Source organism: Amblyomma americanum, chromosome 10 (assembly GCF_052857255.1).
Source record: "Amblyomma americanum isolate KBUSLIRL-KWMA chromosome 10, ASM5285725v1, whole genome shotgun sequence".
NCBI classification, from domain to species: domain Eukaryota; kingdom Metazoa; phylum Arthropoda; class Arachnida; order Ixodida; family Ixodidae; genus Amblyomma; species Amblyomma americanum.
The window spans coordinates 8705413-8719070 of NC_135506.1; positions in this window are offsets into that span (position 1 = coordinate 8705413).

A 13658-nucleotide genomic window follows, 5' to 3' on the forward strand; every position below is an offset into this window, starting at 1 on the left:
CCTAGTCGAAATCAAGAGGAAGAAATGGGCTTGGGCAGAGCATGTGGTGCGAAGGCAAGATAACCGCTGGTCCTTAAGGGTAACGGAGTGGATTCCAAGAGAAAGTAAGCGTAGCAGGGGGCAGCAGAAGGTTAGGTGGGCCGATGAGATTAAGAAGTTTGCAGGCAAAGGGTTTATGCACCTGACAAAGGACAGCGTTAATTGGAGAGACATGGGAGAGGCCTTTGCCATACAGTGGGTGTAGTCAAGCCGATGATGATGATGACGCATAAATGTAGTGAATATACTAAATTAACGTGACGGTGTAGTTGATGACGGCAGGAAGGCTGCATGCAGAGTGATGGGGTTAGAGCAAAATGTCAGGCATAAAAGGGGTGCTCAAGCCGCAAGACCGCGGTGAGTCGTGATAACACGGCGACGCTTTCACAGTGTCATCCGCATGATACAGGTGGTAATGGTGACTCGTGCCATGCTGTGACTCACTCATTGCCCACGTTTGCGTATGTGGCGCCGCCTTGTAGGAACCAATCTATATGGGGAATAACACAATCAGCGCCTTGTCATATTCATCACCATGCAATAACCGCGAGCTTTCTCTGATGCGTGCATCTCGTTGTGTAACTCGTCGGTCGCCCCCTCTAATTCTCCAATACAGCGTCATTTGTGGTCGCTGCCAACGCATGTACTGGATATATATACGCGCACGGCTCTCTGCTGAACCCGCCTCCGCCTCTGTCTCATTATACCAGTCGAAGTCCACGCCGTGTTCGTAGGCGTGTCACTCGTTCCATCAATTTCTCCGCCCCGTAGTACGCATAGTCGTCGCAAGCAAAACATGCAGAGGCTGCGCAGAGCGCACGGGAGTCGATTGTTTCCATTCTTTTTTCTTTTTAGTTTTCCTCTTTCATTCTCTCTGTTTTCTCGCGCAGTATTTCTACCTTTACTTCCACTTTTTTTTTCTGTATGTATTCTGAAATCCACTCTCTTCATCTATCTTTTGTTATTTTTTCTTTGCGGCCCTGCTCAGAAGTGGCTATTGACAATGTTTTAATCATGGCTTTGCACGCCATCTCTTCGTTTCCTTTCGTCAGGCGCACACGCACACACGTACTCTCATTGGCTGCTGGTTTCAAGTGCTCTTAAGACAAGCGTCACATGTTCGTGTGTCCCGTTTTCTTTCCTTTTTTATTTTACTGCCCGTCCATATCTGCATGCGCTGAAAGCGGGCCGGGGGAGGGGAGGCGGCTGCGCCCAAACAAAAGAACAGCTTTGCCAGAGTTTCTTCTTTTGCTTGGAGGTCGTCGTCGAAGAGGAACCGCTGTCCTCGGCGGTGTTTTCGTGGATGCTTCTTTTCTTTCTTTCTGCTTTCGTTCTCTCCGCTGCCTCGTTCCTATTCTTCGTCTTGTTCGGAGAGACGGGAAGACAATAGCCGGTGAATCCACGAGTGTGCCTGGCTGTGTTTTGAGTGTGCGACTGTGTGTCGAGTGACCGAGTGCGTCGCGAGAGGGCGCGCAGCTGGCCGCGTCTGGCGCTTCCAGCCTGGTACGCATACACTTCATGTATATAGTAATAAAAGAGTGACGGACTCTGAGTTTCTGTATGCATACCATACCGTCAAGGTTGCAAATGAGGAAAGTCGGTTCGTCTTTAAGAAGTCCACCGCCCCGGACACGAACGAAAACAAGTCGGCAGACTCGGAAGGCGACAGAACACAATCACGAAACTCGAGGCGAAGAAGAAGATAAGGATCGAGAAGAGAAACGCAAAAAAAAAGGAAGAGGAAGTTTAAATAAAGAGCGAGTGAAACCGCGACTGCAGAGTGTGGCTCTTCTACCGGATCCTTCAAGAGTGAAGCTTTTAGTCGCTTCCTGGGTCGACACTGAAGTCGCTTGTTTGGGCTTCTTTTTCATTCTTGTGTGCGCATGCTTCGAGTTTACTGCAGGGTGGTGGAACAAAGTTGAAAGGTGGCCAAGTTTCACGCGCACGCACGAGCGCACTATTTAAACATGCCTCCACATTGTTCGCTCTGTCAAGGGGTGAGCTTTCAGCCCTCGAATGTTGTTTCCTGTGCTCTTAAAGTACTCACATAGAGTGCTGAGGAGCGCTCGTGCAAGAAAGGCGAAGATAGGACACTACCCTCGTGATAAATAGTGCCGGCTGGTGAAACGTGAAAGCCAGATGTACATTCCCGCGTACACAATTATCACCCCTAAAACTTGTTATAGCTCACTCACCCGCGTTATGCTTCAGTAGAACGCTAGATGAATGTGGTATATATTCGGGAGAGGGAATCATCGGAACAAGGTATACCTAGTACTACACACTGTCCGCTAAACGTGTGCCAACAGATGAACAAGTTTCGCAGAGTCGAACAGCAGTGGGAACACTGCCGCGGAAACAGTTTTTCGCTGGATTGTTCGTGTTAAGCACCAGCTTGGCCGATGAAGAAGCTTTTGTGAAGGCGTAATGCACCTCACTCAACGGTAGGCTTGTCCAGCGTGCACGGGGCTGTAAAAGCTAACGTGCGGTTACTGGTAGAGAAACCGGCGTTCTCTCGCCTTTTTGTTTTGATACGTGTCTTGTTCAGTCCAACTGTGAACTTGAACAACGTGTACGCCAACCACACTAGACCCAGTCAATGTAGAGGGGTCATGAAGAGAGGAAACGCGCCATAACTAACTCCTACGCTCTAAACTCGAATACACCTATATGGGAGTAAGAAAGGGAGTAAGGTGTCATAAATATGAGTGCGCTAGAGATAAGCTTACTCCCCTTTTTGCTTCTTTCTGTCTATAGTGTAATTTCCTTTCTAGAAAGGAAATTACACTCTAGACAGAATGGAGCAAAAAATAGAGTAAGCTTACCTCTAGCGCACACCCTTTCATAAAAGGGTTACAAGAGGACAACTTACTCCCTTTTTTACTACCATGCAGGCGCATTCGAGTTTAGAGCGTAGGAGTTAGTTATGGCGCGTTTCCTCTCTTCATAACTCGTCTACCTTTACTGGGTCTAGTGTGGTTGGCGTCAGGGACTCCAGAACTTTTTTTTTTTTTGAGTGGGGGAGAGGCAAGTCTTCGAGTTTATTTTGTTATTTATTTATTTAATGCTCATTTACATAATACATTTTATATTATTATTATTTTTTCAACGTTCAAAGGTTGATGCACGCTCACGTTGTGGTGATGACACTCCAGCAGTCAGGAACACAACGAAAAGACTTCCAAAAGAAACTGTTTAAGGGGCTGACATGAACCGGGCCATGAGTGCTGGAATAAAGAGTGGGAGAGGGAAGAGAGACAAAGAAGTGGAGGCACGCACTGCGCTCCCTAAGAGGCGCCACATATCGATTTCAGATAGAACACTGTCGAACCCCCGCTACATGAATGACACGTTCGCAAAATCTGCATTCACGCTCCCTTACATTTGTGAGTGTCTTTGTTTCCCAGCTTTATCCCTGTAACACCCGGCGCATCACCAGCGGTAGAGAAAGTAAAAATTCGGATAATTTCCTTCCAGGACAAGCACGAATTGCTAACACAATTGCAGGAGCTCCTTTTTCCAGCGTATTTATCAAAGCGAGGTCGTAGTGGCAGCTGCCAGAGGTGCGGTAGGCCTGCTGAAGGATGAGTGTATGCAAAAGCAAACCCTAAAGGCAAAAAAGCCTGAAATTTAATTTTCTAGCTTTGGAGGTTTTTATCGAAAAGAAGAAATAACGAATAACCCGCGAGCCTTTAACTACTGCCGCTAGTGATGATGCTAGTAAGTACTGCTATTCCTGCTGCTACTATATTACCACGGCGTTAACTCTGCAAAATGTGCCTGATGCGGCAACATTAGAAAAATTGGCTGTGGTTTAGCCCTGATTAAACCTGGAGTGACGCGAGAGCTACATCTGCCTGGCTACGCTTAGGTTCGGCTTGAAAGTGAAGACACAATCATTTTGCACACGTAACGGCTTTAACCACGTGACCAACCACGTGACCAGCCACGGCGCCACCACGGAGCTCAAGAGGTGGCCACGCAGCTCAAGGGGTGGCCATAGTGGCCACGGTGGCCACGCTGAATGCTCGGAGAGGTGGCGTAGTGTAGCTATCGCTACAAAAACAGCCCAAAAACGAACTGCAAGTATCCGCGCTGTTCTCACTCGCAGAAATGTCGTTGCCGCCAGCGCGTCATTGTTTTCACCGCTGGCAGTGGGCCACCAGGCATTGACCTCGTGCGGATGCGGACGTGAGCCGTCCATCGACTCCGCCGCATAACAGCGGGAAGCGACGCTCCAGCGACACCGAAACCGTGGTGGACGCCCGCGAAACACATCGCCCACGCCCACGACAGTACATTGTGTCTCGTGTCGCCTCCCACCATCACCGATGAACCACGAACGGCAAAGCAAACGACGGTCGATGAGTGTTGCCCCATCAAGCTCACCCCCCCCCCCCCCCCCCCCACACACACACACACAAAGTGCTGAATTATTTCTGTTGGCAACACTCTCCCCTTCGGGCGTTTCGCCTCTGCTCCGGCGTGAGCCGAGCGAGATATGTGTGCCGAAGCCGTCCCGTCAGTCACGGCTGGATTCGTCCGCGAACGCATCGGTCACGCATGACGATCGCTCGCCGACGACAACCGCCGCGCAATGATGAAAAGTGTTACGCGTCGCCTGCGGCGGAGAGGACAGGGAAAAGAAAAGAAATGACGCAAATTCAGCTCAGGCTCTGTCTCTTTTGACGACAGCGTTTATTTTTTCGAATCCAAAAGCGGGAGGCGTTCAAGTGGAAAATGGAGGTACGTCTCTGGGGGATTCCCGGCAGCAGGAGAATGGTCGACGTTATCGTCGCTTGTTGCTTTCCATTCGCCCGTCAAAGGTCACACTTCTCCGTGACTTTCTTCGCTTTTTGAAAATGTCGGATTTTCCGTCTTAAGGAATGGTGGAATGGGAAATTGTTCTCTCAGCCACAACGAGGGCGATGTAAGAGCAAGTAAAAAAAAAAAAAAACTCCGAGCATAAAACAGTATATTAGCCGGTGTGAACGAAATGTGTCGTGGGGTATATTCGAGCTTTGACTGTGCTTGGAATTCAGACTAAAATGTGTATCCTTCTAGGCGCACGGACTGATGAGTACACAGTAATATAAAACTATTGTGTGTTATGCTATACACCCTCCTGTCAGAAAGGCTACCTAAGTGAGGGCTGTGGGTTAATTTTGCCCTCTTGAGGCTATATAACGTTTACTGATATTTCCGTGCCTCATGCGGACTTTTCATCGCCTTTCATCTCCGTCAGTAATTAAGCGGTATACTACAAAGCCTCTTTCACAGAGCGCTGAGAATGGCAATGATAAATGTATGGGAGCATAATGAAGCCCTATGAGAGGGTCGTTGATTTTAATGTGGCTTGCACAGTCACTGCGGCTCTTCGTAGTAATAATGAAAGAAGCGGCACGCCAGTCTGCTTTTCACGTCGAAGCAATTATGAACATTTCACCGAAGACTTCACACATTTGAGACCCTGCGCGTGCGTTGTCAGCGTCTGGACGCAGGGACACCATGGATGACGAAGACGAATAACCCCTTCAGCGAAGCCTTGGAAGCGTGTAGGAAACTGCAACGTCCTTAAACCCCGGCGTTTCCGGTACCAGGGTCTCTCAAATGGCCGGCCGTCCTTTCACTTGCCTGCTGGCTGCGTAATCACCACGTCTTGGCAAGTGTTTCGAACGTGACTGAACAGCTGCAAGGCCTCCGAGATGGGCGTGGTTGCGGACTTCCTCGTGCCTCCTGGAACGGGTAGCGAACGGCATTTACTCTTTCGTAAATCCGTAATTCCGTACTGAGTGACAGTGCTTCGACCGCTTTTTTTTTCAGCGGTGAACGGTTCTTGACAAGGTTATCGGGAGCGCCCTGGAGTTCTTGGAGCATTTGGGAAGCCGTCCAACACATTGTCAACTGTCGCGACGAAATGATCTCGCCAAAGATGATTGACGAAACGCGTTTCGCGCCAGCTTAAGCGAAATTACGCCGCAGTATCCGGGTGCCTGACAATTCCTTAATTCACCCTACCGCTTTTTTTTGTTACGTTTTGTTTTCGGCTATTCTGCGAAAGCATTCGCGTCTTGCCTTGTACTACTTGCCTCGAAGAGAAAACAGGGCGGATATTACCATTCTCAGCATCCCTGATGTTTAATTAAATATTTGACCTGATATTTAGTGTCGGAGAGGGAGAGCTAGGAGGAAGGGCGTCTCGTAGTGGATCTTCATAGGACGTGCTCAAGTCGTCAGTATCCATTTACAGACGTGAAAGGGATATATGCGGGAAATTAATGTCTGGATGCTTGAAATATTTTTATTCATATGCTTGGCGGAAGGATGTCTGCGCGAAATTAAAGTAAGCACGGAAATGTGTGCAACAGCGCAATTATGATTTGAATTCGGACTAAACTTTTGGCCCTTGCTTATATCCAGTAGCATTGTGTGGGTGTTTTAAATAATTCAGTATAAAGAATTGAAAGCAAGAAAACTGATATAGCTTCTAATAAGAGACATTTGATCAAAACATGTTGAGTAGCAATCACAATTCGAGTATTTATCCTTGATGAAATTCTTAACAAAAATTATTTTCGTTCTTTTCTGCAATTTGATATAAAGGGGTCCGAATTCCAGCTGTTACATGCCTGAGAGCGTAATTATGCCTGCCAGACAGACAGATAATGTGTAATGCTTATCCAACTGTGTAAACACTTGTGTGAGAGACTGACCGTAACTGAACGTTGAGAAAGCAATGCTTTATTTGAACATGAATATGGCAAGTTTCTATATTAATGGATTTTTTTTTTGCTTCATGAACCAAATACTCTCTCCGAACGTCCGTAACACACCCAGGTCATTCACTTTCGGATATTCTTCGGACACCTTACGAAGTGCCCACGGACACTCAACGGACATTAAGGGACTTCTTGCTGATGGTGAGGTCGATATTCATCGGACGTCCCAGCAATGCATATGGTTCTTTGAAACGGTGACGGTTGGGGACTGGGGAACGATTGGGGGTACGGTAAACCAAATATGAAGCATAACTGCAGGAACACCAGAACCGTTGCATGATCGTTTCTGTAACTTTAGAACGTATTATATAGCAAATGAAATTTTTTGCCAGCTCTGCTCGGTATGGCAGAGAAAGCAGGCGGCGGAAAAACATCATCAAGTTAGTCTAAACTGGCCAATCACATCAGCCAGAGAGTTGTACAAACGAACCGCGATCTTACGCGCGTAATTATGGTACATCAATTGTACGACTTGGTTGCCGCGCCTCGCGAAGCCACGTGGTGATTCGTGCCTGCAAAATCAATGCATGATGATGTGGCACTCATCGAATAAGTGCTGATTCTAGCACATTGTACTACGCTGTACGTACCATTTTTTTATAATAAACTGCACATCTCCAACCAAAAACTTTAATTTGAAGCCCAACGTTTCGAAGCCGGCTGGGTTCCTTCATCAGGGATGACTGGGGGCAGACGCTAGCTATACTGCCCCCAGTCACCCCTGATGAAGGAAGTTTTTGGTTGCAGTCTTCAAACCCAACCAGACAGGCAAATCTGTCAAAATGTTTAGTTTTCAACGTATCCTTTTTGCGTGTATTGGGCGTTGTCAGCATTGTGCATATTGTCTGATATATAATCAGCAAACCATGCACTGCTGTACCAGCTTCTTGCTTCAAAAATCGATGAGCTGTGTGCACATCTTGTACTCAGCGTTGCTGGAGGCGCTAGTACTGCCCCATGCTTGCGTGTTCCCGTGGCATTAAGTCGGCGCCACTTCCTGCTGCCGGCAACGCGTATCCATTTGTACACATGTTAAGGAAGGAAGGCAAGCAAGCTTGTGACATGCGGGGTTTAACGTCCAAAAGGTGCAAATGGGGCTGTGAGAGACGCCGCAGTGCAGGACTCCTGATAACTTCGACCAGCTGGGGATCTTTAACGTGCAATGACATATCGCACAGCACACGGGAAATTTTGCATTTCGCCTCCACAAAAATGCGGCCGACACGGCCGAGATTTGTTCCCGCGTCCTTGGGCTGACTAGGAAATTACTCATTTAGGAAAGAGCTCTGAGCAAGCACATCATAATCACCAGAGAGCAGGAATGTCTGTCGCCAGAAAATACCTCTTCCAGTGAACTAAAGTTGTTCATGCCGGCCGTTACAGCACCACTACGATTATCCCGGTTATGAAACTCGACCACCGGCCGTGGTGGCTCAGGGTGTCGTTCCCTTTGTGACGGGATATGAACGATTGGATTCGGATGCGATAAAAAAAAATAATGACAGATGGTTTAGCGTCCTTAGGCCAAATGCGAATTACGTGCGCTCGCACTTCTCTTTTCACATCGGTTTCGGTTGGAGGCTCGGTTTAAGAGGTTTGAATTACCCGCGCGAGGTGATGTAGTTATGACGTCATGTCTCTGTCGATTACGCCTTTTACGGCCACGCCGCCGGTCGACGCCGACACCCGTTTTTCTGCGACACGGGGCCTTTAACGCCAACGCGTCAAAATTGGAGGAGAAAGTTTAGCTGCGTTTAAGAATATTACGCGATAGCTTAATAGGTTAATGCTCATATGTGAAGAACTGGTCATTCTTTACTTCACATTCATAGATCCATGGGAGTCCTCATGCCACTCTTAGTTGGCACAGTGGTGCATTAGTGTCACAGTGGTGCAGCGATTAAGCGATGCACCACTGCCCTGCGGTGGCTGCACGAGCTGTTCCCGGTGGGGCTCGTGCGACGTAAATTGCTCTTACCGGGCAACCTGTAGCGGCCAATCGTTAATTTAACTGCCGCCTGGAGCAGTTTGCTGACAACCCGGCGGGCAGGTTGTGACGACGCCACTAGGTTACGTGACCTAGGTGGCCCACCTGCAATCTATAGTTTGCTTATCTGGATATTTTTTTGTGAATTTTTGTTCACGGTCATCGAAGCGGACGCCGACGCCGGATTTTCTGCGACGTGAAGTCCTTATCGCTGTCTCGTTAAAAACCTAAGCAAAAAGGAAACGAGTTTCATCGCGCCCTCAGCTCCCTAAGAAAAGGCTGCGAGGTAGAAATGCCACTGCGGTGACCGCATTTCGGAAGAGACGAAATCCAAAAATGCCTGCTTGCCGTTAGGACATGTCATTGCTCGCCGAAGGACCTCAAGTGGTTGTAATTAATCGGGAAGCCTCCAGTGCGGCGTCCGCATATAGGCCACGTGCAGCTCTGGGACGTTAAAACCAACTTGCCATACCATATGGAATTATTGACGGATTAGTGTGTCTTCAGAATAACAGTGTGACCCAAGACGAGCACTCGCGTGTCCCTAGTCTTTCTCACGTCCTCGTTCTCGCCTTAGGTTGGGTTGTAATAGCGCTCGTGCTTCTCATATCCTTCTCATACCATCGCCTCGGGTTGTGCAGTAGGAGGCAATCACGTAACGTCACGGGCGCCATTTTTGCGATACAGCGCGCAGCTTCAGCAGTGCGTGCAAGCCGTAGCAGGTTGTGATAGGCCGGGTAGGCACGCGTGCATCCTTTCGCCGTGCTCTATGCACCCCAAATGGCGGCCACTGTGACGTATGTGCATGCTTACTATACTGAAACTATGCCATACCACACCAGCCGGTTCTTTCTGCTGCTTCTCTCTACTTAGCAACCTTTCCGTTCGCTTCGTAATCATCATCATCATCATCATCATCATCAGCCTGACTGCGCCTACTGCAAGGCAAAGACCCCTGCCATGTCTCTCCAATTAACCCTGTCCTTTGCCATCTGCGGCCACCGTATACCCGCCCCCTGCAACGCTTGCCTTCTCTTGGAATCCACTCCGTTACCCTAAAGGGCCATCGGTTATCTTGCCTTCGAAGTACATGCCCTGCCCAAGCCCACTTCTTGCTCTTGATTTCAACAAGGATATCATTAATCCGCGTTTGTTCCCTCACCCACTCTGTCCGCTTGCGGTCTCTTAACGTTACACCTGCAGTGTGATTCTTCGTTCCATTGCTCGCTGCGTTGCCCTTAACTTATGCTGAACCCTTTTCGTTAGCCTCCACTCGCTTAGCCGCTTCTAACAGACTACCACTTATCTCGTTACAACGCGTTACACGCTACTCGAAAGTGAAAGGCTTATAACCACTGCATACGCTCCCAGATACACGCGCGACTCATTCATCGCTAAAGGCGTGCTCTTGGCGCGTCCTTCGCGTGACGCACACAAGAGTCCGAATCACAAGCGCGCGGCCGCTCGTAACATCCGTCGCGCCCGAGCCGCCTCTCAGCGCGGTATGCATGAAAGGCTGCGAAAAACAACCCCTCGAGCGTCTCTTTTAACGGCGTCCGGCCTACGTCGAAGGAGGAGATTGAATAAAGGCATTCAGCCGTGTTCCGCCCGTCGCACAATTACACGTGCGACCGCCGCCTCCGCCGCTTTCCAATGGTCATCGTTTCGCAATGCCCCGTGCGCTCGCCGCCTCGAATGCATGCGGTGGCGTCGTTACACCAGGGGCGTCTCGCGGGTATACACACACGCGACGGTGCGAACAGCACGGCATTCGCTCAGGGAGAGCGATGAGACGTAGGAATGCACATTCCTTATAAAAATGGTCTATAGGCAGTCTATGGACTTCTTATAGACTCTATTGCCTTCCTATAGTGTCTATTTATAGTATATAGACTGTCTAAAGGCAAAAGTCTACTAAAAGTGCATGTCCATAAATCTATAGATTATCTATAGACTGTCTACAGGATTTGTATTGCCTATAGACTGTTCATCAGGGTTCGTCTCTAGAGAGTCTACATACTTTATAAACAGATGTCTATGGACAGTCTATAGACTGTGTAAAGAAGTTTTTGTAAGAGAATACAGAAGAGGAAAGAGAAAGCAGAGAAAGGAATGCGAGGCAAGAGCGCTTCGTCTCGTTAGTTCAATGCAGCGGCTGCGAGGCGCGTATACACAGAGCCTGGATCAGCTCCGTTCTTGTACGGCGGAGTATGCACGGAGTTTAATTTTATTCCACGCGAATTGTTGTTCTTACCCGCCGCGGTGGCTCAGTGGTTAGGGCGCTCGGCTACTGGTCCGGAGTTCCCGGGTTCGAACCCGACCGCGGCGGCTGCGTTTTTGTGGAGGCAAAACGCTAAGGCGCCCGTGTGCTGTGCGATGTCAGTGCACGCTAAAGATCCCCAGGTGGTCGAAATTATTCCGGAGCCCTCCACTACGGCACCTCTTTCTTCCTTTCTTCTTTCACTCTCTCCTTTATCCCTTCCCTTACGGCGCGGTTCAGGGGCCCAACGATATATGAGACATACTGCGCCATTTGCTTACCCAAAATGCCAATTATTATTCCTTAGGTGGCGAGGTGGTGACGAGCTTTGGCTGTAGAGTTCCAGAAGCTGATAATTGTAGCCTCGGCGGATGCTGCTATGTGGATCCGGTTTCCATAACTAGTTCTTTAGGTATGCGCGTTAAAGCTGCTCCTCCTCTCTTGTGCGAAGTGGACAGAACAGCACTTAATTGGATCGAAAAAGTTAAACAAGATATACCCAACAATTCTGGACAAAAGCATTTTTCAAAGGGAAAGAGTTTACGAACGCAGTTTTTTTCATATATCGTAAGATTTCATCGTAACAACTCCCATTAGGCCTAGAGTTTACACTCTAAACACGAATACGCCTATATGGGGACTAAAAAAGGAGTAAGCTGTCCCCTATAGTCACTCCATTTTATAAAAAGCAATGCGATAGAGGGCAGCTAACTCCCTTTTTACACCATTGTGTTTCTAATGGGTAGCCGCAGCCAGCACTGGACAAGGTTAGGTGATGGTCAATGGTCGAGCCTTTTGTTCTGCAGTGGATGTTGTTACTATGATGATGATGATGATTAATACGAATTGCAGCAGGAATGCGAGTTGTTTACTGGCTGAGGACGTCTGTACGCAAACTGAGGACGTTGTTGGGTCTGCACAGAGTTGCGAGGATCTTTCGAGATACGGCGAGGCGGCGAACGAAGCGAGAAGTGGCGAAAGTAAAAGCCGGCTCTCCGGCGAAGACAGCCTTCAAGGCCGCCCGTCGCCGAAGCCGCCCTTCGCAGAAAAAAAAAGGGGCGCAGCCCTGCAGCGCGAAGGCGAAAGTCGACGACGACGACAAAGAGATAAAACGCGCGGTGTTCGGGCGTTGCTTTCTTTTCTCGTATTGTTTTTCGCTGTGTGCCGCGTTCCTTCGTTTCTCTCTTGTATTTTCATGCTGCGTCTTCAACGGCACGGTCGCTTGCCCGCCTCTCAAGACCTGACAACGTGAGAGAGCCGCGGAGAGAATTCTCAATAGGTTCTCCGGAACGGAGGCCGTATAGAGGAGGTTCGCGAATGGTGCTCAGTGCCATGCTTGAAACGCGGGGTTATATTTTAGCTAAGGTGGGCACGAAACAGCTTGCCTGCGCCTTGTTCGCTTATGAATGTTTTCTGAGGCGGAGTCCTGCAAATATGGCCGCATCCACGGAAGATTCTAAGAACTGATAAACCGCGCTCATTCTACGAGATGCGCAGAAGAGCGGAGCTTCAGATCCTTCTAGCCTGCCTTCTGAAAACCTTCTTCTGACTTTATAATGAAGTGTTGTGGACCACACTCTGAAAACTGTGCACAGCGCACAGCAGGGGAGGGGGGGGGGGGTGTAAACGAATATGCAAATGGCGGCTATGCTTTCTCAATGTTCCTAAGTAACGGCTACTTAATTTCTTCCAGATAGGATGGCAGAATTCGTAACTATGTATTCGTAACTGCCGCATTGCTTTCAGCACGCTGTGCTCTAACAGATATACCTATTACAGGTACGTTATAAGCTAAGTCGAGGGTTTGACGGAAACCGGTCTGGTCGGGGGCGTATATGAAGAAGAAAGCAGAACACCGCCCCCCCCCCCCCTAAAAAAAAAGAACTTTTATGCCTTTGTCATAACTTACGATATATACAGGAAGCCATCGATGCAGGACTAATAAGTTATTCTGACAGTATGGGGCTCATACCGTGCCCAAAAGTCTTAGCACGAAGGCGCTCCTACATTTCAGGTCCACGAAAACGGTATTGCTGAATGAAGCCTGGAGTCGAAGCTCTGACCTGAGCACAGTAAATTCAAGATGGTTCTTTGCGTTTCTTCGGAGGGGCACAGGACCTCTCCAAACGTGAATTCGACGGTGTTGAAGGAGCAGACGATGATTGATGCCAGATGATGGAGACAATGAGAAAATATATTTACAGGACGTAGCAGATCTCCTTAGAAGCGGGGCTATTGCGTAGTATGATAAATGAACGTCATTTACCATCGCCTCGGTGGGACAAATATAGCAACAGGCTATTATACCGACACGAACAAGTAGCATTCGGACGTTAAGAAAGGGATTATTTCAAGCTTCGGCGACGAGACGCGAAAACAATCAGGAACGGAGATTGCGAAAGGGGGTGCGGAAGGAACGCGTAACTATAAGAAAGGAAAACGTAGGAAGGGTAGCTTAGTGTCGAGTTCGGCCAACGTGAGCGTCAATGTCCGTCTTGGCAACGTACGCCTCCTCAAAACAGCCCTGCGTACACAGGATGCGCCGGGCACGCACATACATACGCGTAGATGGGCTCGCCAGTAGCAATTACAG